The sequence below is a fragment of the Zosterops lateralis genome (assembly GCF_965231275.1).
Source record: "Zosterops lateralis genome assembly, chromosome: Z".
NCBI lineage: Eukaryota > Metazoa > Chordata > Aves > Passeriformes > Zosteropidae > Zosterops > Zosterops lateralis.
The window spans coordinates 23,157-50,853 of NC_139800.1; the positions used below are offsets into that span (position 1 = coordinate 23,157).

At 46.0% G+C, this 27,697-nt stretch overlaps 2 long non-coding RNA genes across 2 annotated transcripts in view; both read right to left on the reverse strand.

Annotated features, from left to right (window-relative positions):
- LOC310922799 overlaps positions 1-27,697 on the reverse strand; it is a 60,203-nt gene that overhangs the window by 15,211 nt on the left and 17,295 nt on the right. The window lies entirely within an intron of this gene.
- On the reverse strand, positions 19,370-21,706 carry LOC310922802. Its single transcript, XR_014592498.1, has 3 exons — positions 21,600-21,706; positions 20,434-20,642; positions 19,370-19,453 (listed from the first exon to the last, which is right to left on the reverse strand). It is a non-coding gene; the product is annotated as an uncharacterized lncRNA (long non-coding RNA).

The window sequence follows — 27,697 nt, forward strand, 5'->3', positions numbered from 1 at the left end:
CACTTCTCAGCATAAAGCTGACGTACATCTTGGGTAGCACTACCTGGCCCTACCGACCAAGGCTTTCCCAGACAGGCACCGATTGTTACCTGGAATGCATCACCGAGGTGTTGCTGTGGAAAAAAACGGTAAACATTAGGAACTCGAAAAACCCTCATCCTCTGAAAACTAAAAAGTCAGAAATAAAAAGCAAGCCTCTCCCTGCTCCAGCTGTAAAACACACACCTGGTTTGTGCAGGTGACCTGGCCTGTGCTGCACAGGTGCTTTGTCCAGGTGTCCCAGGACAAGTGCTGGTCCCTGGAGCGCTGTGGGCTGCCTGGGGGGTGGTACCTGTCAGGAACTCCTCTATTTGTCTTTGGTGGGTGATGTGCTCACAGCTGTGCAGTCCCACAGGGTCAGTGTCAGTCCCTTCCAGCCTGATCAGACAGCGGCTGAATACTTGTCCTAGGTGTCATTTCCAGGGAACCCAGCTCCTGGCACCCCTGGGATGGGCTAAGGACCCATGTCAGTGTGTGCTGGGGGGTCACGGCTAACCTGTGTCCCGCTCAGAGCATCCCCAGCTTTGTACTGTGCTCCAGGGTGCGTGTCCTGCTCCCCTGGAGCCCCTGGGGTACACTCAGAGTGACAGCTGAGTATGAGTGCAGAGAAAAGTCCTCTCAAGTATAAATAAAAGACTCAGAGCAGGCATGCAATAAAGCAGTGACACGTTATTGAGCATCCATGTACTTGTAAAAGTTAAAGTTCTAATTTGGTGAGGATGACTGGGGCGGTAACAGTACAGGCAGCACAGAGGGTGGAGGTTTCCTCCAAGATGGAGTTGTAGGCTTAAAAAAATCTACTCTTTTCTTTAGCTAAAATCCATTAATTTTTTTCTTTTTTAGCAAATAGTTTTACAATTCTCTGAGCAAAAGAGTTTCCATTAAGAGCTGGTACAGTGTTTAGCCTTCCTTAAGGAAGATGCTCAGAGGTTTATCTTATAGACTATCTTTTTTTTCCATTTGATTAAGTGTTATCACTGACAAAATGAGCGCATGGAACATGAGGAGGTAATAGTGGCAAAGTACATTATAATTACACCTTTCTTTTAATGTGGTATTAAAGCAGTAGAGTTGGCATTTTGTAGCTTGTTGGGCTTCCGCAATCACCGGTGTGTCAGTGGGAGGGTTTAAAATGACTTAGCTCCTATTTCATTTCATATTTGAATATGAGATTATGCAATGTGGGTACGATACCGTAGGAAGAAAGCTTTACGCGCAGGTCCGATAGGTTTTGGACGAGCGCTGGGCCGTCCTTTAAAGGTTTTGTTCCTGTTCCAAAGTTCTCATCGTCAATTTTCCTACCACAAAATTTGAATTCAAAGACACAGAATACCAGTCAAACCCGCAGATTTTTATGATTTACATAAAGAGCTGATCTGTTTTTACTTACTATTTCTCTCTTTCCCCTTATCAATTCTTTATTTCAGCATACTGTTTATATATTCTACCCCCAGGAATGTATGTCCTCTTTTTACCTCAGACACTCCCTTTCTGGTACCATGTGTACTCACCTCCTTTGGAAAGCTCTTTACTTACTCCTCAGTTATGATGGAAAGTGAGTCACTTGAAGGAGTCTTTTTGCTTTGTAGCTTTTTGGGTCCCTGGTACACCGTCAGGAAGGTGAGCGTGGCTGCCCTGAGCACGCTCTGTTCTCTGCTGAAGAGGAGACCCCACCAGGCTAAACTCAGTTTCCTCTCCACTGTGGGTATGCCGAGCCTTGCCATCCGAGTGGGAAGAGGAAATCCAGTGGCTGAACTACCTTGGAAGGCAAATTGGCTTTAAGTGTGGCTCTGGAAAGTGTCTCTTCCAGCACCCTGCAGAACATCAGTCACTTTGGCTATAGCTTTGCCTTGTCCTCTGGCCCTAAACTCTTACCTTAAAACCTGGACATTATCGCTGGCCCGTGAGCTGTGGCCTGGTGTCTAAGCCTGGCCTAACCCAGTTTCATGGGACTGCATTTCATTTTTTTTACAGAGATTCTGAAAGAAAATTTACACCGCACCGTTCGAGTCAATGCACATGATCTCTGGCTCGTGTCACAGAAACTGCAGGAAAAGCAAAAACTCGGGAATTGAAACAACAATTTTTTGGGGCTTAGAGAATCAACGCGTGATTTCTTTCTAGCCAGGACGTGCAACGGGAATCATTTTATCATTACGTTGCCTGGCTCGTACAGAGAAAGTCATTCCATCACGCAGGATTTTTACTGGCTTTTTCACAGACTGGTGCAGTCAAAATTACCCAGAGAAAAGCATTGGTTCTGTGCTCCTTGGTCCCAAGTTACAGAGTCCTTACTTCTTTGCTATCCTGTAGGTTATTAATCTCTTTGCCTCCCAGGTTCATTAGGTTCTCATCCTTCCTTCTCTTGTTTCTCTTTTCCCAGACCAGGAGTCTCAGACCGTGCCAGGTCTGATGCCTCCTCTGCCACCAGAGGGGCACCTGCGGCTCTCAACTGCCGGGGCTGGTGAGGGGCAAACGCCCACACCTGGCTGGGTGCGGACGTGGCACGGCTCAAATGTGCTCCGGGAGCGCCTCTGGAGCTGACTGAGGGATGGCACCGAACGAGACTCACCAACAGGCACTCGCAGAAACTCTCCCGACGTCTGGATCTTCTGCTTGTCTCTTTCTCAGGGCCCCGAGGAGTTTTGGTTCCTTCTTGTCTGACACTTGCCAGAGACCTGGAGAAGATAAAAAAAGGCACAGTTGTTACCCTTACCTGTGGTCTTCAAAGGCTTTGGCTTCCATGGTGGGTGCAGCCTCCCAAAAACAGCGGCAGACGCTCGGGTTCAGGGGCTCGGTTTGATTGTTTGAGACTCGTCCTGACAGCCCAGGCCAAATCCTAATACCCAGAATGACAGGGAAATATTAATAGAGTTCATACATAGGCCTCTTCCCTGTAACTCAGGATTTGCTCCATCTTTTCTTCCCAACGGCACCTCTCCAGCACAAATCCCAACTCTCGCAGACACAATCCAAACAGAAATCTGCTACGGGTGTTGGATTAGAAAGTAAAAACCTTAGTACAGCTGGCTACAAGATTAAAACGCGTGCATGCCTTGGTGGTCGTAGGTGGAAAACTTTCCATTGGAAAAAATAGCCATTGGGGTAGCACACTTTCACACACCTTCAGAAAAAGCAGAATGAGCACCGACTCCCAAAACCCCTGCTGAGGAACCCCTTGTGACACCCATTGCCACATATATCAAAAAACCAAGGGAAAAGCCAAGCTTGAAGCAGTAAAAGACAGGGTAATACATGAGCCTGTAAAAAACCTTCATGTTGGGAACAATGAAGGTTTGCAGGTAGAGTTTTACAGCTATGAATGCTTAGCAGAAGCTCTCTGAATGTAGAACCTGAAAGCAGAATAGAAATGAAAGCAAATTTTGATACAGGAGAATAAAAAAAAATGTTTAAGTTAGGGATTGCTGAGTTAGTTGTTTCTGAACAAAGGTTAGGATGAGTTGGAAGAAAACATTTATGGTTGAGAGCAAAGGATAAGTCATCTACAAACAATAACATGCTTTTGCCAAGTAAAGAGAGAAACCCAGCTGAACAAAACCATGTTTTTACCAAGTAAAAAAAGTCAAAGAATTTTCCACTGCAAGAAAAGAGAAAAAACAACTTTAAGCTTAAAATGTAACATGCTAACTCAATGTGATTGGATAGTACTAACCATGATATGGTAATAATAGTAGTTGTGATAGGCTACAAATTTAAAGGTCTTCTGTATGATGCTGATTGGATTTTATCTGTTAAGATTCTCAATAAAGAAAACTATATAATGCATTGTAACCAGAGCTAAAGTGGCTTCAAGTTTGCCTGTAAGCTGATGCTGACAGCTATAGGCTTGGCTCTCTTACCCATGACCCATGACTGCTGTGACTTCAATCTATGAAATAAAACAGCACCTTTAAAGAGCCACCTGGAGTCCCCTCTCTCTCATTCAGGCTCTGTCCCGGGTTGGAGTGTAGGATGTACTAAAGTATTTATTCCATCACCATCTTCATGACCTGTTGGAACCAGGTGGGGCAGTGTTTTCCCAGGCCCCTCCTTTGGGCTCTTCTGCTCATGGCCCATCAATGCCTTGCCCAGGACTCACAGGGAACTCCCTCCAGGAGCGCTTTCTGTTTAATGGGCCATCAAGGACCCACTTCATGACTCCTCATCCCATTGGGAGATGCTCCACCCAGGGGGAGGAGCCAAGCATTCCCACCTGGAGAGAATCTGGGATTTGGGACAGTACAAGCAGCCCTGACCCACTGGATTCCCAGAGGAGCAGAGCTCCCAGACCTTTCTACGGGATCACAGACCACCTCATCTGGACTGCTCCACCACCCTGCTCAGGTTGTATTCTGACTCTGTCAGTGGTCTTAGGTATTATTGCTTTTATTTTATTTTATTTTATTTTACTTTTTTACCTTTCTACCTGTTAAATTGTATTTTTGACTTGGAGGCTCTCACTCACTTTGCTTTCAAACCACAACAGGCTTTTTTACATCTTCACATTGCAAGAGTGGGAACCAGTCACATTTACATTCCTTGCTTTTTGTGATGACATAAATATGAAGTAAAAACACATTAAACACGAGGCAGTGCTAGGATTGTACAGATCTTTAGTTTGGATGAGAAATGTCTCTTCCTCGACTAACTCCATCCTTAGCCCAACCCTTCCTCACCTCCCATTTCCCACCATGCCGCTCAGACCTTTGCACCTCAAGCTCTTTCCTCCTGTGATGCAGCAACACCGCAACATAATGCAGCGGGGCAAACCAGGCACCCTGCTCCGCACCCCTCGCCTCCTGGCAAAGAGAGCAGCCACCTCCTGGCTGCTGGGAACAGCACGGGGGAGAGCTGCAGTACCGCTCTGTGCCCACAGGGTGGCAGCACTGCCACTCACCTCAGCCCAGGGCTGCTGCACACATTAGGGACAGGCACGGGGGAGAGCTGCAGTACCGCTCGGTGCCCACAGGGTGGCAGCACGGCCGCTCACCTCAGCCCAGGGCTGCTGCACACATTGGGGACAGGCACGGGGGAGAGCTGAAATACCGCTCTGTGCCCACAGGGTGGCAGCACTGCTGCTCACCTCTGCCCGGGGCTGAGCTGCAGTACCGCTCTGTGCCCACAGGGTGGCAGCACTGCCGCTCATCTCGGGCCAAGGGGACAGGCAGAGAGTGGAGGCAAATAAGAACTTGGCCAAAAATGCCCTTCCAAACATCTTTTAAAATAAATGCCCCAAGAGACCCCCAACCCCAACTCCAAGAACACCCTGCCATCAACCAAAGTGAAACCAAAAAAGCCTTTATTTTAAGCTATATTTCAATGTTTTTTATATTTATAATTTTGATATGTATATTTATCATTACAAATTATCCTTTATATTGATATCTCATATATATTATACATAACACGTAATAATTTATTTTATTGATATTTTTCATATATTTCTATTTTTGTTACTTATTTGTATTTATTTTTTAATTCCTGTTTGTTTATATTTTCCACTATATTTTACACTATATAAATTCATTAACACCTCACAACTACAATTAATTGGAATTAAATTAGCCTGGTTTTCTAAGGGTAAAAGATTTAATTTTCATTAGAATAATAGTGGCATATTTTCTCTTTCTGTGTTTTCTTGGGGGGGGGGGTTGTTTGGGGGGAGTTTTGGTGGGTTTTTTTGTTTGCTTTGTTTTGGATTTCTTTGTTAATAAACAAGGAGGTTCAGAGAGTAACAAAATAAAATGTGTACTTAGTTTTACTGCTACCTCTGAAAAAATCTCGACATCAAGTTACTCCTGGTAATACTGTACATGGGGAGAATGAGACTTGAAAGGAAAAAAATGGCACCACAGTGTTTACACCACAGTGTTTATTTCAGCAGAAAATAGAGGGGTTTTGCTAACTGCACTCTCAATTGTATCCAGACATCCAGTGGACATGGAGGTTATTTTTCAACTTCTTTCTTCCTTACAGCCAGACTTCCACATACTCTGGGTAAGAAAGAGTATGGGAAAAAAAAAGGAACAAAGAAAACAAGTAAAAATAAAATAAAAATAAATAAAATTGAATAAAAGTTAATAAAAAATTAAAATAAATACAAATTAAAAATGCTAAATAAAACATGAAAATAAAAATATAAATAATCAAATAAAAATCTAAAATTTAGAATTTAAAAATTTAAAAATAGAAGAAAAAATATAATTTTTTAAAGAATACAAAACAAACAAAAAACCCCATAAAAACCACAATAAAATAAAAGAGCATAAAAAATACAAAAAAAAAAAAAAAAAAAAAAAAAAAAAAGAAAATAAATAAATACAGATCTCCCCTCATGCCACTGCCTAGCACAGTTCCAGGAGTTTCCTCGATTATGCACTGATTGGAAAAACAAACCCAGTGCCTCCCAGAAAATAAGGTTTAGTAGACAATTCCCAGTTTTGCTTGGAAAACAAAATCTGTTTTATCGGGAAGTTCACTTTGGATGAACACCCACATGTGCCAAGGCAGGAAAGAACCACCCCCTCGTGTCCAAGGAACAGCAACTAGGCCAGGATTTAAGTTTTAATGGGATTTATGTAATTAACAATGCAGTAAATTTAACTTTACAAAGAGATGAACCATGGCAATTAAAACTTAGGAAGTTTTCCTGGGAATTCCCAGAATTCTGTGGATATGGTGCTGAACAATTCCTGATTTACCATCCTTATTTTGGTAAATTTCCTTGGAAATGTCCCCTAAGAAGTACCAAAATTCCAATTAGGATGGAAAATTGGAAAAAATAAATATTCCCTCACTAAAATCAGAGAGAGGAAAAACATCAAATAAAAGGAAGGAATAATATCTAACGCCCAGCTTGCCTGGAAAACAAGCTCAGGAATTTCTAACATTGAAAACTTTTGGTGGAAGTTCATGGAACGATGATTTCAAATCTGCTGCCTCTGCTCTGATTTTAAAGGGAAGTGGGAATTCAACAGGTCTAGTTACTCCTGTCCAAGAATTATCTGCATTTGTGGGAGTAACAATCAAAAAACCCTCCAATCTTATTTTTATTTGGCAGCTGAAACTCTCAGCAGAGTTGGGAAGTTTCAGTGGAACAAAAGAGTCACAATTGCTGGAATAACAAAATTCCACTTAGGAAAAAACAGGAATTCTATTTACAAATCCATGGAGGAGGAGGAGGAGGATGACACCAGGAACACATTCCAGCTGAAGGCAAAAATTTATTGGAAAAGGCAGGAAATCAAACCGAGTCTCTGGTTATGGTCAAGCAATTATGCAGGAGTCAGAGAGAAAAGTCCTTCCAGGGGCTCCACTTCCTACTGGCTCTGTCCTTTTTTGCCAAATACCTGCAAGAGGAAAAACAGCAGGAATAAAGTTTCAAACAGGAGGTCCTTGGTTCAGGCAGACTGAAGTGCAGCTCCCAGGGAGCGAGTCCAGGCTGTGCCCAGGGGAGCTCCGGGAATCTGGGATTGCCCGTGGGATTAAAGGGCTGGAAAAGCAGGACCCACCTGCCGGGTTTAGTGCTGGGACACAGCAAGGCCTCAGCTCAGGGGCAGCAGTTGGAGCTGGGACTGCAGGAGAACACCCCAAAGCCGGGTTAAACATCCAGCATGACACGCAACACGCTCCAGGAGAAACTCAGGTGGGAGAAGCCCCCGGATGCTCCGTGTTCCTTGCCCTTGGCAGCTTTGCCAGGGCCTCCCTCAGAATACTTGACCTCACCCTCCAGCTCCTACAAAATAGGAGAACTTATGGAAATCACCCAGCAATCCATGGATTTCCAGGTATTAAGAAACCAAAGCTGCAGCAAAATGTGCCCAAACTCTACTGCAAACCAGCAGCTCTGAGGAGACACAGGGATTTATTCCAGAGGGGACACAACTATCCCTCAGCCAGCCAGTGTTTCTCTCAGGCTCTCCCCACTGCTCTCTGAGGACACAAACAGCAGTTGTTCCCTGCTGTTCCTCTTTCCACCAAAGACTTCTGTTCTCCTCCAACTCCACATTCAGGAGGGAAAATAGGAATATTGTCATTGCACAGACTGTCCAGGGGAGTGTGGCTGAGGCAGGATCACCAGCTCCCAAACCACTGCTGCTGCTGAATTTCTGAGCAGTTCTTTCCCATCCTGCCCTCCCCAGCACCATGCCCTGGGTGCCGTGTCCACAGACACCTTCTCCATGCAGCTTAAAACCCATAGAAATCCAAAGAAAGGAGATCAAAAATCAATTCACATGTTTCTAGTCTGGAGAGAATGAGGGAGGTTTAAATTCTGTATTTATTTGAGAAAAAGTAGAGCAATTTTTTAATGACCTTGAGTATCACCAAAGGGCAGCAAAAGCTGATAAACACCTTCATTAACTTTTTTAGCAGCAAAAAAATGAAGTTTTAGCTTTAGTAAAGATCAAGTTTTGCTGCTAAACATTAAGGTGGGGGCATGTTGGTGTTTGTGCTTTAGTCTTCTGACATTAAAGGTATTTTTACAATATATTTCTAATTGAAGCAGCACATTTCAAAATAAGGTTTTCAACAAAAACGTTGGCCATGAAAGAGAGTCTGAAAATCAAGATGTAAGTCTCAGAGCTATTAAAAACAAAAAAAAAAAAAAAAACCCCAAAAAAAAAAAAAAAAAAAAAACAAAAAAAAAAAAAAAAAAAAAAAACCAAAAACTGTCTCTAGTGTGTATTTTTACCAAGTTGATGGTTAAAACCTAATAGAAGGTGAAAAAAAATTTAAAAAAAAAAAAAATCCTGGACAAAGGCATTTTCCCAAGCCCCCTCAGTGTGGAGCTGTGTCACCCCAAGTGTCTGCTCCCCCAGCCCAGCCCAGAGCAGGCTCCAGCTGCTCCCCAGGGGGGGTTACTAAGGGACTCACTTCTTTGGAGCTGTAAATGCAGGTGCCCTGCACTGGAGTGTCAATAAATGTGAAAGATGGGACTCTCATCATCAACGGTGACTGACCGTCTCAGGGGAGCCCCCTCACACAGGATGGGGCACTCTGCCATGGCTTTAATCCATCTGCACCTGAAACAAAGTCAGGACAAAAGTCAAAGTGCTGCAGGAGAACTCGACAGCTCCAGACACTTTGTGTCAACCCGGGAATACCCTCTACAGTCCAACTACACCCCACATGACAAATTTCAAGCCCCCAGGACTTGTCCCATTCCCCCCACACCCAGACTGAGCAACAAGGCAGAGCAGCTCCAGGCCAAACACACCAACACCCGTGACACAGGACAGGACAAAAGGGGGGACACAACAGGGACAGAAATATCTCGGCAAGAAGAACGACCCTGAGGACCGACAGAACTCGCAATGAGATGACCGAGGTCAGACCGATGGGGAGCTGACCAGGCTCAGAGAACCCTGCAGGAAGAAGATGCCAACGGGATCACTGACCCCAAGAAACGCAGGGATGGATTCCTGAGAATCCTATGGGCAGAATCCTCCACTCAGCTGTGCACTTCTAGAAGACCTAATCTGCCAGAATAGATCACAGCAGTGCACAGCTGTGGATACAGCTCAGAACAAGACCTGGAAAGGCACCAGCCTGGATGGTTGTGGAGAGAGATGGATTCTGATGTGTGTCTGAGCACCCGAGTCAAAGGCACCTGGCTGAGGAATGCAGAGATCAGAAATGCTAAGATTGATGCCAGGGGTTTTAAAAGGCCCCTTGAAGGGCAAAGAGAAAAGACATGAAAGAGACGAGTTGCCAAAAGACACAGAGTGCACAACAGACAAGGGACACGACGTGCCCTGGGACTGCTCTGCCCTGCACACCTCAGCACTGGGATCAAAAATGAGACTTTTCCCTTTACACAGCCCAAGGGGTCACAGCTTGGACATCTCCATCTCCAAACCTGATTTAAAAACCCCTCCTGGTGACCCCTGACCCCACACCCCACTTTCATCCCCTCTGTGGCTCCCAGCCCTCCACTTATCTCTGGGACATCTGGAGATGCAAATCCATGTCAGGTACAAAAAAAGGCCGCCTCTGCTTCGAGGAAATTCCTGCTGTCACTGGGCTGGTGTCTCGCACTCAGCTACAATAAAGAAAAGCAAATGTGACCGTGTGATCTCAGCAGCACATTGGCCAAAAACCAGCAATTCTGCTACTCACCACCTCCTAAGCACACCCAGGTCCTCGGGCCCTGTGCTCCAGCTCTGCTCAGACACCAACACTGCGGGGTGTGCCTTGGTTAAGAGCAGACAAGGTGATGTGGCATTGCTGAAACTTGAGCAGAGCCTCGCTCCTCCTCCCTGACACACCTCAACTCCTCGGCTGTTACCAAAGCCCACCTGGATGGCCCCTTCAAATGGAGAAGGTCAAGGCTTCACCACAGAGTCCTGTAATGCTCCCACTGTCTGGCTGGTGAGGGGAGCTCGGCATCATGTGAGTGGAACACCTAAAACACACAGCACTGGATGCTCAGAGTTCCACCAGCAAGTGAGGCTGGAGCAATAGTAACTGCCTCTGTCCACCCATCACTGCTCACCTCGTCCACTTCACCTTGACTGCAGAGACCCAGCTTTGCCTCCTAAAAAAAAAGAGCAGTGCTGTAACATGGCCACCATTTACACTCCCCTGCAAACACAAACAGTGACTGACCTTCTCAGGGGAGCCCCCTCACCAGGGATGGGGCACTCTGCCATGGATTTAATCCATCTGCACCTGAAACAAAGTCAGGACAAGAGTCAAAGTGCTGCAGGAGAACTCGACAGCTCCAGACACTTCGTGTCACCCTCACTCTTTTTACTCCTGAGGGGTCCATCCCACAAGGGCCCTCTCCTCTCTAAGGTAACTTTAAATTGCCTCCTGGGACTGAAAAGGTTTCTCCCCTTCTCCCAACCACCACCCCAACAACTTAACTTTTGGAATACAAGCAGACAAAATCCATCCTGGACAGAAATGAACGTGTTGGCTCCGTGGATTTGGAGATGTTCTCTCAGTGCTGCCATATCCAAACTCCAGCTGTGCACCTCCTCACACGACCTGGGACCACAGAACAGAAAATGTGACTATTCCCCTCCAAAAGAGTCACCCCGGGGCTCCTCTGCACTGCTGTCCTGGCTCCCCCTCAGATCTTCCCCCACTCCAGAGGCTGCCCAGAGTGAACCCAGCAAAAGGAAAAGGGACACACTGAGCACGGCACTCACCTGTGGGCCACCTGCACAAGTGCCAACTCACCCCCTCCCTCTATTCCTTGGCACACCTGGGGCAGCAGCAGCACCTGCAAAGAAACAAAAAAGGAAAAATCATGCTGAGTTACTGTGAAACAGCAACCTCCCTGCTCTGACTGAAGCACAGCACAAGTGAACCTTAATGTTGCACCCATCCGCCCTCCTCTGGCATCCTGGGCCAGCTCATCTGCCAAGGGGACCACCTAAAATAAATTAAAAAAAAAATAACAGTGAATGCTCAGAGTTCCACCAGCAAGTGAGGCTGGAGCAATAGTAACTGCTTCTGTCCACCCATCACTGCTCACCTCGTCCACTTCACCTTGACTGCAGAGATCCAGCTTTGTCTCCTAAAAATAAAGACAAAGAGCAGTGCTGTAACATGGCCACCATTTACACTCCCCTGCAAACACAAACAGTGACTGACCTTCTCAGGGGAGCCCCCTCACACAGGATGGGACACTCTGCCAGGGATTTAATCCATCTGCATCTGAAACAAAGTCAGGACAAGAGTCAAAGTGCTGCAGGAGAACTCGACAGCTCCAGACACTTTGTGTCAACCCGGGAATACCCTCTACAGCCCAACTACACCCCACATGACAAATTTCAAGCCCCCAGGACTTGTCCCATTCCCCCCACACCCAGACTGAGCAACAAGGCAGAGCAGCTCCAGGCCAAACACACCAACACCCGTGACACAGGACAGGACAAAAGGGGGGACACAACAGGGACAGAAATATCTCGGCAAGAAGAACGACCCTGAGGACCGACAGAACTCGCAATGAGATGACCGAGGTCAGACCGATGGGGAGCTGACCAGGCTCAGAGAACCCTGCAGGAAGAAGATGCCAACGGGATCACTGACCCCAAGAAACGCAGGGATGGATTCCTGAGAATCCTATGGGCAGAATCCTCCACTCAGCTGTGCACTTCTAGAAGACCTAATCTGCCAGAATGGATCACAGCAGTGCACAGCTGTGGATACAGCTCAGAACAAGACCTGGAAAGGCACCAGCCTGGATGGTTGTGGAGAGAGATGGATTCTGATGTGTGTCTGAGCACCTGAATCAAAGGCACCTGGCTGAGGAATGCAGAGATCAGAAATGCTAAGATTGATGCCAGGGGTTTTAAAAGGCCCCTTGAAGGGCAAAGAGAAAAGACATGAAAGAGACGAGTTGCCAAAAGACACAGAGTGCACAACAGACAAGGGACACGACGTGCCCTGGGACTGCTCTGCCCTGCACACCTCAGCACTGGGATCAAAAATGAGACTTTTCCCTTTACACAGCCCAAGGGGTCACAGCTTGGACATCCCCATCTCCAAACCTGATTTAAAAACCCCTCCTGGTGACCCCTGACCCCACACCCCACTTTCATCCCCTCTGTGGCTCCCAGCCCTCCACTTATCTCTGGGACATCTGGAGATGCAAATCCATGTCAGGTACAAAAAAAGGCCGCCTCTGCTTCGAGGAAATTCCTGCTGTCACTGGGCTGGTGTCTCGCACTCAGCTACAATAAAGAAAAGCAAATGTGACCGTGTGATCTCAGCAGCACATTGGCCAAAAACCAGCAATTCTGCTACTCACCACCTCCTAAGCACACCCAGGTCCTCGGGCCCTGTGCTCCAGCTCTGCTCAGACACCAACACTGCGGGGTGTGCCTGGGTTAAGAGCAGACAAGGTGATGTGGCATTGCTGAAACTTGAGCAGAGCCTCGCTCCTCCTCCCTGACACACCTCAACTCCTCGGCTGTTACCAAAGCCCACCTGGATGGCCCCTTCAAATGGAGAAGGTCAAGGCTTCACCACAGAGTCCTGTAATGCTCCCACTGTCTGGCTGGTGAGGGGAGCTCGGCATCATGTGAGTGGAACACCTAAAACACACAGCACTGGATGCTCAGAGTTCCACCAGCAAGTGAGGCTGGAGCAATAGTAACTGCCTCTGTCCACCCATCACTGCTCACCTCGTCCACTTCACCTTGACTGCAGAGACCCAGCTTTGCCTCCTAAAAAAAAAGAGCAGTGCTGTAACATGGCCACCATTTACACTCCCCTGCAAACACAAACAGTGACTGACCTTCTCAGGGGAGCCCCCTCACCAGGGATGGGGCACTCTGCCATGGATTTAATCCATCTGCACCTGAAACAAAGTCAGGACAAGAGTCAAAGTGCTGCAGGAGAACTCGACAGCTCCAGACACTTCGTGTCACCCTCACTCTTTTTACTCCTGAGGGGTCCATCCCACAAGGGCCCTCTCCTCTCTAAGGTAACTTTAAATTGCCTCCTGGGACTGAAAAGGTTTCTCCCCTTCTCCCAACCACCAACCCCAACAACTTAACTTTTGGAATACAAGCAGACAAAATCCATCCTGGACAGAAATGAACGTGTTGGCTCCGTGGATTTGGAGATGTTCTCTCAGTGCTGCCATATCCAAACTCCAGCTGTGCACCTCCTCACACGACCTGGGACCACAGAACAGAAAATGTGACTATTCCCCTCCAAAAGAGTCACCCCGGGCTCCTCTGCACTGCTGTCCTGGCTCCCCCTCAGATCTTCCCCCACTCCAGAGGCTGCCCAGAGTGAACCCAGCAAAAGGAAAAGGGACACACTGAGCACGGCACTCACCTGTGGGCCACCTGCACAAGTGCCAACTCACCCCCTCCCTCTATTCCTTGGCACACCTGGGGCAGCAGCAGCACCTGCAAAGAAACAAAAAAGGAAAAATCATGCTGAGTTACTGTGAAACAGCAACCTCCCTGCTCTGACTGAAGCACAGCACAAGTGAACCTTAATGTTGCACCCATCCGCCCTCCTCTGGCATCCTGGGCCAGCTCATCTGCCAAGGGGACCACCTAAAATAAATTTAAAAAAAAATAACAGTGAATGCTCAGAATTCCACCAGCAAGTGAGGCTGGAGCAATAGTAACTGCTTCTGTCCACCCATCACTGCTCACCTCGTCCACTTCACCTTGACTGCAGAGATCCAGCTTTGTCTCCTAAAAATAAAGACAAAGAGCAGTGCTGTAACATGGCCACCATTTACACTCCCCTGCAAACACAAACAGTGACTGACCTTCTCAGGGGAGCCCCCTCACACAGGATGGGACACTCTGCCAGGGATTTAATCCATCTGCATCTGAAACAAAGTCAGGACAAGAGTCAAAGTGCTGCAGGAGAACTCGACAGCTCCAGACACTTTGTGTCAACCCGGGAATACCCTCTACAGCCCAACTACACCCCACATGACAAATTTCCAGCCCCCAGGACTTGTCCCATTCCCCCCACACCCAGACTGAGCAACAAGGCAGAGCAGCTCCAGGCCAAACACACCAACACCCGTGACACAGGACAGGACAAAAGGGGGGACACAACAGGGACAGAAATATCTCGGCAAGAAGAACGACCCTGAGGACCGACAGAACTCGCAATGAGATGACCGAGGTCAGACCGATGGGGAGCTGACCAGGCTCAGAGAACCCTGCAGGAAGAAGATGCCAACGGGATCACTGACCCCAAGAAACGCAGGGATGGATTCCTGAGAATCCTATGGGCAGAATCCTCCACTCGGCTGTGCACTTCTAGAAGACCTAATCTGCCAGAATGGATCACAGCAGGGCACAGCTGTGGATACAGCTCAGAACAAGACCTGGAAAGGCACCAGCCTGGATGGTTGTGAAGAGAGATGGATTCTGATGTGTGTCTGAGCACCTGAGTCAAAGTTCAATGATATCAGTGCCTGTCCAAGGAACAGGGAGATGTTAAGAACGATGCCCGGGGTCTCCAAAAGACCCCTTGAAGGGTTAACGCAAAAGACACACAAAACAAAACACACAACAGACACAGAGGGCACAACAGACAAGGGACACGACGTGCCCTGGGACTGCTCTGCCCTGCACACCTCAGCACTGTGAGACCTTCCCTTCACGTGCCCTAAAGGGGTCACATCTTTGACATCCCCATCTCCAAACCTGACCCAAAAATCCCTCCCGGTGACTCCCAACCCACACCCCACTTTCACCTCCTCTGTGGCTTTGAGCCCTTCACTTATCTCTGGGATGTCCAGGGATGAGAATCCACATCAGGGGCCAAGGAAGGCTGTCTCTGCCTCAGGGAAATTCCTGCTGTCTCAGTCAGGTGCCATAAAGAAAACCAAACATCCACGGATGATCTCAGCAGGGCTGTTGGGTGAGAGGATCTCAGTGTGAGACAAGTGACCACCTGAAACACACAAACAATAAGGGATGCTCAGAGCTGCACCAGAAACACCACTGCCCTGACCACACAACTATATCAATTGTAGAAAACACAAATAGAAGTCCAGCAAAAAAAGCCAACTCTTATTACTGATATTCAAACTGCCTAATACAATATAATACAATATAATACAATATAATGACGTATACTATAATATAATATATATAATATATTATATAATACAATATATATAATATTATATAACATATAATATAATAATGTATAGTATAATATAAAATATAATAAAAATAACCCCATCTCCATTATCCTCAAAAGAACTCCAAAATACACATCCAGAACTCCCGACTTAAAGACCTGCCTCTTACTAAATAAGCATAAAACCTACGCCTTTTAAACTATATAAATTCATTAATCTAATGCATCAAAACCACAGAATTTTTAATCCTTAGTCAACACCATATACACCAATCCCATCACTATATACAAAAACAAATCCTATTTTCCATTAAGAACATAACAAAAAAGCCACAATCTTTATCTACAATAAAAACTAAAAACACCTAATTAAAAATACAATAATCTCATTATAACTAAGCAAAAACTTCAAACAAACTTCCTCCAAAACAAATATTTTAAGTGCCAAAAAACCTCAAAGATTTAAAATAACTACTTCAAAAATGCCTTCTGTACCTTCCAGACTGATTTTGAGAGCAAAGCAAGGAAAGAAAAAGCATGCAGCCTGTTTTAAGAAAACACTGTTCACTCCTGTGCATTCCCTGTCCAGTGTGTTCAGCCCAAGCACAGACAGACTGCAGCACACAGATCTCCTTTGCTCTTTGTTAGTTTTAGCCAGCCAAAGCAAAGAATTTTTTTTCCTTTTTCTTCAGACTGCTTAAACCTGCTGCAGACTAAAAAACCCAGAGAAGCACAACAATAAACAAATCAATGCAAAAAAATAAAAAATAGCACAAATATACTCAAATTAACAGCACCAAAAACAATTACTCCTAACTCAATAAACCCATAATTCCTCAAAACCATCAAAACAAACAGACCACCTATAAATACACACAAAACCAAAAGATCCATTTGGCTACAAACAATAACTCCTAAATTATCCAAAACTATAAAATGTATACTGTAGTTAAGCATGCTATATAAAAACCCCTATAATATAATAAACAAATATCTAATTATAAATATTAAGAAACCTTAAAAATTACCTAACTCACACTGTCTCAAACCTACTAAAACAAACACAACACACTCATTATGATAAAAGCCACCACTAAATAAATAAAATCCTCCCCTACACCTCACACCACAGCCTATTACACCACTGTAAACCTTAGAAAACAAACCCTGGAAAAACACAATATCCCCAAAAAACGATTCAACAACAAAACTCAGTTCAAAAATACTCTGACCAATGTGAACTATGAATTCTAACATGAAATAAATACACCACATATCCCTCATCACACCACCTATAAACAGAATAAAGCCACACAATAAATCATTAAAAACCACCAAAAAGAAAAAACCAGCTCTACCCAACCTGAATCCCTCCACACAACACACAAAACCCCAATAACACATTTCAGAAGTCCCTCAAAAAGAGCTACTTAAATTAATTCTACCTCAAATACAAACAAACCTACCCATAAAGTTACCTTCACTCAAAAACCCAATTATATATAACAAATAATACCAAAAAAATCACACAAAGCACCACACACAACCTAAGAACATATAATTGAATAAAAACCACACAGAACTACAACTATTCCTTAAAATTCCACCTGAAGAGAAGTTCCCTCCAGTTCAAACACAGAAAACAACAGAAAAAGGAGTTTCTTCAATCAACTTGAACTCCTTTTGTCTCCATAACTCCTTTTTCTTCTGGGAGCACCGGGGAGGGATTGGTGAGACGAAGCTGAAAAAGAAAAAAAAATTCCCCCTATAAACCCACACTGGTTTACCTTCTGCTGCTGCTGGGTATAAAGGTTTGTCCCTCGTGGCCTCCAGAAGTGACGCTCCAAACCCACGTGCTCCTGCCTTCACTCCAAGAACCACAGCCAGGACCTGAGCACTCACTGCTCTCAGCTGGATACCGAACTGAGCTGAGGCTCCCCCTCTTAAACCGCCCCCTCGTTATCCATTACCGCTCCCACCTGTGCCTGGCCTGTCCCCTCATTATCCATTACACCTCCACAGTGCCGGGGGATCGGGGCCGGGGGGGGGGATCGGGGTCGATGCTGAGCGTGGGGCGGAGCCGGGGGCGGTTCCCGGGGCCCGCTGTCCAATCAGCGCCGATGCCTCAACGAGCCCGCCAATTGGGAGCCGGGCGGGGATTCAAATCGGTGCCGGAAAAAGCCGATGCTCTATGAGCTCGGTGTGGAACTCTCCGGTGGGGTCCGGGGTCCTGGCACCTGGGACCCACCCCGCGCCCGTGGAGCCCCGCCCCCGGCACTGCCCGCCCCCGCCCCCGGCCGCCTCTGGGCCCCGCCCCCGTCACTGCCCAGCCCCGCCCCCAGCCGCCTCTGGGCCCCGCCCCCGGCACTGCCCGCCCCCGCCCCCGGCCGCCTCTGGGCCCCGCCCCCAGCACTGCCCGGCCCCGCCCCTGGCCGCCTCTGGGCACCGCCCGGCCCCGCCCCCGGCCGCCTCTGGGCCCCGCCCCACAGCGCCCCGGCTCCGCCCCGAGTCCGCCCAGCGCCCCGCCTTCTTCAAGTCCCATTTAACCAGAATGAATTTTTGGGGATAGGAGCACCCAAAGCCAGCAGAACTGACCTTAATCACTTTTGGGGATCTCTCTTTTCTTCCTCACCAAACTCTCACTGTCAGAACCCACCCTGAGGCTCAGCTCCCCATCCTTTCAATCTCTCCAAGGACCTCGGCTTGGATTTCCCAATCCAACAAGGCAGAAATTCTGCTGTCCTCATTGTATATCCTAATTGCAGTAATTGCTTAAGAAGTAATTGAAAGAGATTAAAGGAATGAAGAGAAATTAAACAAGAGCTGCCAGCTCCAGGGGCCATCCCAACGGTTGCTCCAAACCCTCAAACCAATAATTTTAATTAACCAACTCAGAGCAACTAACACCACACTGACAGAATATGATTCTTTTCAATTGAGTTACAGGTAAATATTGCAGAATGTAAAAACCTTTCTAAACCCAGAAACTCTTTTAAGAGACACACAGGGCACAGCTGCAGACAGAGTCTGGTGATTCAGGGGAAAAACCCCAAAGTTTTCAGTCTTTAGCATCTTCCACAATGTCACCGTTGACAGCAAACGTGGCTTCAGCCTCAGCAAGACAGACTCAGAGATTTTGCAGATCCTGGTCTCGCCTCAGGCTTTCGCAGGTCCAGTCTGCAAGGAGAGAGAAGAAAATGGGTCAGAATGGACAGCCTACCTCCAGAAAATCAGCATCATCCACAAAGCATTAAATAGAGCTGTAAGAACTTCCCCAAAGGTCCATTTCCCTGTGGACTGAGGGCTCCAGGTTGAAGCACAGGCTGCACCTGCCAAGGGCAGACTTTGGGAACCCCAGAAGTAAAAGCTGCTCGATATTTCAATACAAAGTGACAGCAACAACATTAAGTCCATTTGCACAAAAGGCAGAAGAGACGTGACTCAAAGTTAAGTCAAGATCTGGAGAAGTGAATCAGAACTAGAAACAACCCATCAAATTATTGAGACACAAATAGGAACCTGATGCTGTGCTGGATAAACACAAAATGCTGATCACCATGAAAATTGAAGGAAAAGTTGCTGAAGATCTTCCATGACACAAGATAGCAATTACATGAAGCAGTGCAGTACGTTTACAATGCACTGAAATGCTCTGGGTGAAACCATCTGTTCTGCAGAAACTGCTGAAGCTTATTAAGGTTTCACAGAAATGATTAAACAAAGAATGATATCAGGTTAAATCTCACCCTTTGCAGCACCTCTTGCAAGACAGCTCGACTTTCAAGAGTTAACGGTTCCTCATGAATAAGAACTTGCTTTTCCAGGGTTCCTAGAATAGAGCCCAGATGCCACAGTTTAGATCCTGAAGCCAAAAATCCAAATACAGCACTCCTTCAGAACCGTGAGGGACAGCCACGGATTCTGGGGCTACAGGAAACAGTGAAAAATGGCACCAAGAACAGTGAAGTGCTGGCTGGGAGAAGCAGCATTACTCCCTGAGAAAATGCCATTCTGCAGCCGGTTTAGTGCTCCAGAGAATTTTACTGCCATGGGAAAAAAAAAAAAAAAAAAAAAAAAAAGGAAAAAAAAATGTATTATAGCTGGGGAATGAAGGAAAAAATCCCCAAACTGCTGTCCAGAGTACGAGGGTGAACATCCACAACAACACAGCAAAATAAATGAGAAGTTCAGAAAATAACAGAGACATTAAATCCAGTTCAGAGGAACAACCACCCTCCATTAGAACAATGCTTGCACCAAAGAACTCTGGCATGGAGCCTTAATTCAGGATACAGTTACTGAGGAATATCTGAAGACCACTTTTAAGTGCTGAACACCAAACTAAACCCAAGCCTGCTTCCATTTGCTAGACAGATTCTCCGACAGCTGAGTGAGAGGCTCAAGCACACACTCAGTTGTCAGATTTGCCTTTGCCCACCTGAGCAAGGACAGAGCAGACATGGCCAGTGCAGGTCAGACCCACCCCAAGCCCTGCCTGAGCCCCTCTGGCCACCCTTCCCGCTGCTAAGGCTGACCCCAACAGGCTCCAGCCAGGCCCTTTATAAGTTTGCTTTGTGCACCCTCCTGATCTAATGGGAATGAACCCTCCTGTGCCCGGGGCCTGGTGAGATTTTCCTGGACAAAATGCAATTTCTCATACAAAAGGCAGTTTTGTTTGTTTGAGTTTTTTTTCTAGTATTTGCCTTACACAGGTGATGTTCCTCACAACTCAGCACTACGATGCCAACAGCAGCAATACAGAAAACCCCTCTGGGACAGAGCAGCAGAAAAACCCACCTCCAGACTCACCAGAGAGATGACAGGAGCGCCCTCCCTGCGATGCCTGCTGAGCCAAGTGGAGCTGGCAGGGTGACCCATGGACATTCTGCGTTCACCTTTCAACAGAGTCAATGCGGAAACAGAACAAATCTCTCTCGGTGTGGAGATGCCTTCAGGTGCACCTGGAGATGATCTGGGGTGTCCTTCAGCAGCCAGAGCAGAACAGGGTTTCTACAGGGCTGTAAGTGAGAAATACAATTTAATCAGAAGAAAATAAAAGGAAGCACCTCTCCTTGTATTTTTATATTTTAAAAAATCATGCATTAGAATTTTTTTAAGTGTTCATTCTTGCTTTTATGCAAGTGTAAGTTATGAGCACTCACCTTCCAGCCTGAAATTGAAACAGCTCCTCAGGCTGACTGACCTCAGCCAGACCACCAGAATCACTGAATTGTGGAAGGGAAAGCTCATCCCATTCCAGCCCCACCCAGGGCACGGACACCTTCCACCAGATCCAGGGGCAGCCACAGCTTCTCTGGGGAACCTGTGCCAGGGCCCTGCCGCCCTCACAGGGAACAATTCCTTCCTGATATTTAATCTAAACCGGCCTCTGAGGCATAAACTGAAAAATCACAACTAATCCTTTATAGTAAATTAAAGACCGTATACATTATGTATATTAGTATAGTATATAGTATATTATATAGTATATTATATAGTATATAATATAGTATATTAGAATACATTCCAAGTAGTATTTTAAAATATATAAGATATAATCATTATTATATATTACATATATATATTATATATATATTATTATATATATTAATATACTAATATATTTAGTAACACTGTGCTTATTACTTTTTTGCACATATTTCAACATTACAAATAAGAAACCTTCAAATAACCAGACAATGAACTAGAAGAACTAACCTAAACAACAGAATAACAGCATTAAGAGCACAAATAAAGAAAAGAACACAGACTCTAAAATAATATGTTCTCTTAAAATTGCCCCAAAAAAAGCCAAAGCACACATGAGAAAGATAAAGGTGAAAAAAAGAATAAAACAAGACACCCCCCCCCACGGCCTGGAGACCACCACCACTAAAAACTGAGCTTGCCCAGAAAAACATAAAGTAATTGCTATTCCAAACGAAAATAACCAAGATCAAAAAATAAATATGTACGAAGAAAGTCTGTAAGACATTATGCATATGTAAAACCTCAGAAAATAAGAAAAGGTACAAATCCGGCCCGGAACTGCCCTGGGCTCGTTCGGTTCGGCTGAGGGGGCGACGTTCAGGGAAACTCGGCTGGGTTCGCCTATTCGGCGATTTCCGTCAGCCGTCGGCTCTTCTCGGCTGTTCGGGGAAACTCAGCGATTTCCGTCAGCCGTCGGCTATTCTCGGCTGTTCGTCAACATTCGGTCATTTTAGTCACACCTCGCCTTTTTTGGTGGCAGAGAGCATTACGTCACTTTCGCCCCTCCACGCTGCCATCTTTAGAAGGTCAACCGCAGCGACCCGAGGCGCCATCTTGGTTGTGGCACACTTAAGGCCCCTATCGGTGACTACAACAGACGCCTGACTAAAACGTCTACCCTGAACCTGCCCGCGGCGCGGCTGAACCCACAGCGCGTGTCCCTACACCTGGAAACGCCACAGAAAATTGTCCCCGAGCGGCGCCGTGGTCGGGATTTTTATGCAGGCAGTCAGATAGACACACATGAGGTCCTCTCAGTTTCCCGCCCTTTTGGCCGCCATCTTTAGAAGGTCAAGCGCCCCGAGCCGTGCCGCCATCTTGGTTGTGGCATCCCCCCAAATGTCCCCCTCGGCTGCTCGCACAGGCGCCTGACCACATCGCCTGCCCGAACACTGCCGTGGCGCCGCTCAGCCCCCATCTCGTGTCCACACACCGGCGTACGCCGCAGAAAAATCGCTCCCGGGCGGCTCCGTGGTCCAGGTTGCGCGCAGGGAGCCGGCTGCCACGTGTCCGGGGTCTTTGCACTTTTTTCTCGCCTTTTTGGCCGTGATCTTTCGGTCCTCGGGCAGCAAAACTGCCCGTGAGCTCAGCTCGGGGCTGATACGGCGGAGAGCTGCAGTACCGCTTTTTATCCACGAGATGGCAGCATTGCCTTACAGTTCACAGCCCGGGGCTGCTACGGGCACGGGGGAGAACTGCAGTACCGCTCTATATCCACAGGATGGCAGCATTGCCTTACAGATCACAGCCTGGGGGAGAGCTGCAGTACCGAAATTTATCCACAGGATGGCAACATTGCCTTACAGATCACAGCCCAGTGCCAGGCAGGGGGAGCTGCAGTACCGCTCTGTGTCCACACGGTGGCAGCGCTGCCGCAGGGAGCGGAGGCAGAAAAGAACGTGGCCAAAATTCCCCTTCCAAACATCCCTGAAAATAAAGGCCCCAAAAGACCCCCACCCACAACAACTACGAAAATCCCACCATACACCAAGCCAAAGCCAAAAAAGCCTGCATTTTAGGCTATATTTAAATATTTCTTCTATTTCTTATTATGATATTTCCATTATATCATGTATAGATCTACTATAATTTATCTATTTATATTACCTATTTCTATTATTATAATTTACCTATCATATCATGCACATTATATTAGGTATACATTGCATATTATAATATATGGAACATATAATAAGAATATAGTGTATCTATTGATATTATTTTTCATATTTTCTAGTATTATTTTTGTTACTTATATTTTTCTTATTTTTTTGTACTTGTATTTTTTCTATTTACTTCTTGGTATTTTAAACAATATTCTAAATTATGTGAATTCATTAACGTAAGACACCAGAACCACACTTAATTAAAATTGAATGACCTTGGTTTTCTAAGGGGTAAATATTTAATCTTTATTAAAATTATAATTAATAAAAATAACTTTAAAATAATTAATAATAATAAAATAATTTTCTTGTGCTGCGTCCTTTTGGGGAGGGGGTTGTTTGTTGAGGGTTTGTTTTGGGGTTTCTTTTTTTTGCTTAATTTCGGATTTCTTGGCTAATAAACAAGGAGGTTTGGAGAGTTACAAAATAAAATGTCTGCATTGTTTTATTGCTGCCACTGAAATACACCTCGACATCAAGTTCCTGCTGGCAATACTGTGCATGGGGAGAATGAGACCTGAAAGGGAAAAAAGGCACCACGGTGTTCACAGCTTTCTCCATTCAGGTTTTTTAATTCAGCAGAAAATACAGAGGTTTTTCCCTAACTGCCCTCTCAATTACATCCAGACACCCAATGGACAGGGAGGTCATTTTTCAACTTCTTTCTTGCCAACAGCCAAACTTCCACCTACTCTGGGTAAGAAACAGAATGGAGAAAAAAAAAAGAACAAAGAAAACATAAAAAATATGTGGAGGGAAAAATAGGATAAACAAGTTAATGGTTTCTGTGTAGAAGTCCACCAGAAGGGTGGTCAGTGTGCAGAGAATGGGAGTCTCCTAAAAAACAGAGAATGGTTGGTCTTTTTTCATGTTATGCTTTATTTTTTTTATATTAAAGTGCGGCACTAATGAATTTAGTGTTCTTGGATGTCAGTCTTTTCCTGGTTTTTCTCTCCTTTAGGGCCAAACTTCCACGTACTCTGGGTAAGAAATAGTATTTAAAAAAGGAACAAAGAAAACATGAAAAAATAAATAAAACTGAATAAAAATTAAGAAAAAGTTTTTAAAAATTAAAAAAATAAAAGAATGAAAATAAATAGAAAAATTTAAAAAAATCTAAAAATAATATAAAATAAAGTAAAAAAAATAAAAACAGAAAAAATATAAAAACTTTTAGAGAACACAAAACAACAGCTGGACTGGGATGAGGCCTTCCAGGGGCTCTGCTTCCTACTGGCTCCATCCTTTTTTGCCAACTACCTGCAAGAGGAAAAACAACAGGGATAAAGTTTCAAACAGGATCTCCTTGGATGAGGCACTTCAAAATAAGATTTTGAACAAAAACGCTGGCCAAAAAAGAGAGTCTCAAAATCAAGATATAAGTCTCACAGCTATTAAAAAAAAAAAAAAAAAGAAAAACATGTCTCTGGTGTGCATAACCTGCCAGCCCCTCATGTTTTTAGTCCTTACCATTGATTTTTAGCAAGGAGAACTTGACAATTCCAAACACTTTGTGTCAATCCAGGAATACCCTCTACAGCCCAACTACACCCCACATGACAAATTTCAACTCCCCAGGACTTGTCCCATTCCCCCCACACCCAGACTGAGCAACAAGGCAGAGCAGCTCCAGGCCAAAAACACCAACACCCGTGACACAGGACAGGACAAAAGGGGGGACACAACAGGGACAGAAATATCTCAGCAAGAAGAATGACCCTGAGGACCGAGAGAACTCGCAATGAGATGACCGAGGTCAGACCCATGGGGAGCTGACCAGGCTCAGAGAACCCTGCAGGAAGAAGATGCCAACGGGATCACTGATCCCAAGAAACGCAGGGATGGATGCCTGAGAATCCTACGGTCAGAATCCTCCACTCAGCTGTGCACTTTTAGAAGACCTAATCTGCCAGAATGGATCACAGCAGTGCACAGCTGTGGATACAGCTCAGAACAAGACCTGGAAAGGAATCAGCCTGGATGGTTGTGGAGAGAGATGGATTCTGATGTGTGTCTGAGCACCTGAGTCAAAGGCACCTGGCTGAGGAACACAGAGATCAGAAATACTGAGATTGATGCCAGGGGATTTCAAAGGCCCCTTGAAGGGCAAAGAGAAAAGACATGAAAGAGACAAAATGTCCAAAACACACAGAGTGCACAACAGACAAGTGACATGACGTGCCCTGGGACTGCTCTGCCCTGCACACCTCAGCACTGGGATCAAAAATGAGACTTTTCCCTTTACACAGCCCAAGGGGTCACAGCTTGGACATCCCCATCTCCAAACCTGATTTAAAAACCTCTCCTGGTGACCCCTGACCCCACATCCCACTTTCATCCCCTCTGTGGCTCCCAGCCCTCCACTTATCTCTTGAACATCGTGAGATGCAAATCCATGTCAGGTACAAAAAAAGGCCGCCTCTCCCTCGGGGAAATTCCTGCTGTCACTGGGCTGGTGTCTCGCACTCAGCTACAATAAAGAAAAGCAAACATGACCGTGTGATCTCAGCAGCACATTGGCCAAAAACCAGCAATTCTGCTACTCACCACTTCCTGAGCACACCCAGGTCCTCGGCCCCTGTGCTCCAGCTCTGCTCAGACACCAACATTGCGGGGTGTGCCTGGGTTAAGAGCAGACAAGGTGATGTGGCACTGCTGAAACTTGAGCAGAGCCTCGCTCCTCCTCCCTGACACACCTCAACTCCTCGGCTGTTACCAAAGCCCACCTGGATGGCCCCTTCAAATGGAGAAGGTCAAGGCTTCCCCACAGAGTCCTGTAATGCTCCCACTGTCTGGCTGGTGAGGGGAGCTCGGCATCGTGTGAGTGGAACACCTAAAACACGCAGCACTGGATGCTCAGAGTTCCACCAGCAAGTGAGGCTTGAGCAAGAGCAACTGCTTCTGTCCACCCATCACTGCTCACCTCGTCCACTTCACCTTGACTGCAGAGACCCAGCTTTGCCTCCTAAAAATAAAGACAAAGAGCAGTGCTGTAACATGGCCACCATTTACACTCCCCTGCAAACACAAACAGTGACTAACCTTCCCTGGGGAGCCCCCTCACCCGGGATGGGGCACTCTGCCATGGATTTAATCCATCTGCACCTGAAACAAAGTCAGGACAAGAGTCAAAGTGCTGCAGGATCACTTTACAGCTGCAGACATTTCATGGCAATCTAGGAACACCCTCTACAGGCCTATAAAGCCCTACATTAAAAATTTCAACTCCCCAGGACTTGTCCCATTCCCCCCACACCCAGACTGAGCAACAAAGCAGAGCAGCTCCAGGCCAAAAACACCAACACCCGTGACACAGGACAGGACAAAAGGGGGGACACAACAGGGACAGAAATATCTCAGCAAGAAGAATGACCCTGAGGACCGAGAGAACTCGCAATGAGATGACCGAGGTCAGACCGATGGGGAGCTGACCAGGCTCAGAGAACCCTGCAGGAAGAAGATGCCAACGGGATCACTGATCCCAAGAAACACAGGGATGGATGCCCGAGAATCCTACGGTCAGAATCCTCCACTCAGCTGTGCACTTCTAGAAGACCTAATCTGCCAGAATGGATCACAGCAGTGCACAGCTGTGGATACAGCTCAGAACAAGACCTGGAAAGGCACCAGCCTGGATGGTTGTGGAGAGAGATGGATTCTGATGTGTGTCTGAGCACCTGAATCAAAGTTCAATGATATCAGTGCCTGTCCAAGGAACAGGGAGATGTTAAGAACGATGCCTGGGGTCTCCAAAAGGCCCCTTGAAGGGTTAAGGCAAAAGACACACAAAACAAAACACACAACAGACACAGAGGGCACAACAGACAAGGGACACGACGTGCCCTGGGACTGCTCTGCCCTGCACACCTCAGCACTGTGAGACCTTCCCTTCACGTGCCCTAAAGGGGTCACAGCTTGGACATCCCCATCTCCAAACCTGACCCAAAAATCCCTCCCGGTGACTCCCAACCCACACCCCACTTTCACCCCCTCTGTGGCTTTGAGCCCTTCACTTATCTCTGGGATGTCCAGGGATGAGAATCCACATCAGGGGCCAAGGAAGGCTGTCTCTGCCTCTGGGAAATTCCTGCTGTCTCAGTCAGGTGCCATAAAGAAAACCAAACATCCACGGATGATCTCAGCAGGGCTGTTGGGTGAGAGGATCTCAGTGTGAGACAAGTGACCACCTGAAACACACAAACAATAAGGGATGCTCAGAGCTGCACCAGAAACACCACTGCCCTGACCACACAAATATATCAATAATAGGAAACACAAACAAAAGTCCAGCAAAAAAAAGCCAACTGTTATTACTCCTAGTCCATCTTCAAATATAATAAAAATATAATAAAAATATAATAAAAATAACCCCATCTCCATTATCCACAAAAAAATTCCAAAATATATACCCAGGACCGCCCAATTTAAAGACCTGCCTCTAACCAAATAAGCATAAACCCCACATCTTTCAAACTTTATAAATTCATTAAACTAATGCATCAAAACCACAGAATTTTTAATCCTTAGTCAACACCATATACACCGATCCCATCACTATATACAAAAACAAGTCCTATTTTCTATTAATAAAATAACAAAAAAGTCTCAACTTTTAACGACAAAAAAACCATAAAAAC